We start from the raw sequence: 1,885 nt of genomic DNA on the forward strand, positions 1-1,885 counted from the left end.
AAGTTTATCACAATACCTTACACTGTCAAAGTTATTTTTAGGGGGTTCAAATTGGGGTGGATGGGACACAGTTCGGGGTGGGGGGCGGGGTTGAACTTAACTCGCCTATGGCACCAAAATGACTAGAGCCAGCACTGCCCTAAAAACAGCTGATGTTAATAGTAAAATGCCAAATTTGACATTTCAAAAGTTTCTCCTCATATTCAGAACACGTGCAGATGATTTGAGTTTTTGCAAATGTAACAAAAGCTGAAAGCATACTTTTATCTGACTGCATCTCTTGGTTCAAGCTGTCCATCACTGCAGGTAATTTATTGTCTACGAGAGGCAAGCTGTGAGATCAGCAGCTCCCTCCTAGTTTGATYGGACAGCTCACTGGTTAAAACTGAAGAGCGGAAAGCAGGATCCGTGTCTTCCAGAAACTGGTTTCATTAAAGAGAAGCTAACGAGCGCGGTATTCACAGGTAGCAGCAGCAGCGTTAGAAGGCAGCAGAGAGCTCTGAGTGGGTTCGATATCGAACACATAATTGTTGTCTTCCAGCAGATGCTGTGGGAGATTCAGATTCCACAGGCTGTTTGACACAAACTTTCCCATCAGACGTCTCTTTGCTGTTACCAGATTCTCTGTTTGTGTCAGAAGAACAATGGCTGCAGGGAAAAGGAAATGGAGACAGATGAAGATGGAGGAACGGATGCTGGAGAGGAAATTATCTGTTGAGAAAGACAGAGGGCAAATTTTCTGGTCTGAGATTACGTTTTGATTAAAACAAAGCATGTTTGTTTGTCTGTCATGTCAGTGAAAGACCTCATGAACAAGGTATTAGATTTTAATAAAACTTGCAGAAAGTAATCAGTACATCTACCACTGATTAATTTTTGAAGTCAAGATGGCGACCACAGCAAATCAGCCTCAGTAAACACAAAAATGAGTGCAATTCTGTCGACTTTATCAGAATTGATACAAAATGTTTTGTGTCCGTTTCTAAAAGTCATCCCAAATGCTCCAAATCTTCAGTAATGGATGTTGGATACATGGATGGTCTTTGTGTCTGAAACTTGCCCGCCAACCTCTCTGACCACCAGCTCGGCTCACACGTGCTCCAAACCCATCAACAGAAGTTAGGATCAGAACCTCAAGAGCCTGAAGATTTGGAGTTAATGACTCTCTGCAGGGAAACATTAGTGGAACAGATAAACTTCTTGTTTGCCACTAATTCCAATCAAAGGCCTCTGTCGACCCGATGACATCTGTTGAGGAGAAATGGGATTTCTAACCAGACAGCAGACTGAGGTTGTGGTGAGTTTTTTAAACTTGAAAACTATTGTTTTAAAAGGACAACACAGCTCTTAAATGGTTTTTCTCTGAATTCCTGAATCATCTCCGACATAAAAGCCTCACGCTCTCACCCTGCAGCTGTGTAACTTATTCCATCTTTGTTATTTCTTATAAACCCATAGAAATGTGTCCAGTGTGTGAATGAAAATCTTTGATGTCTCCTTGAAGCGTCGTGTGAAGATTTGGTCATTATTAGAAAACGGTCCAAGTTGTCATTAATGTGAAAAGGCTGCAGTGATCCACTGGTGAAATGAGCGTACGTCCTGGGGGGAATTACCACGGGTATCTGTCTGCTCGCTGATTAGGCAGCTGTCACTAGAGGCCTTGTTGCCAAGGTAACTGTCCTCCGTCACCTCGCGGTCTTCTTACGCTTCCTGCTGTTCTCCACTTTCTGCTGCGCTCCTCATCCTTTTAAATGCTCTTCTTCGCTTTTTTTTTTTGTTTTGTTTGGTTTTTGTTTTGTTTTCAAACGGGTAAATCCTCACAAACTTGTTTCGCATGTGTCTGTTTCTCTGTTTGCACCGAGTGTGTAAATGAGTGTGTGTTTGT

Source organism: Austrofundulus limnaeus, unplaced genomic scaffold, assembly GCF_001266775.1.
Source record: "Austrofundulus limnaeus strain Quisiro unplaced genomic scaffold, Austrofundulus_limnaeus-1.0 Scaffold1, whole genome shotgun sequence".
Taxonomy (NCBI): Eukaryota; Metazoa; Chordata; class Actinopteri; order Cyprinodontiformes; family Rivulidae; genus Austrofundulus; species Austrofundulus limnaeus.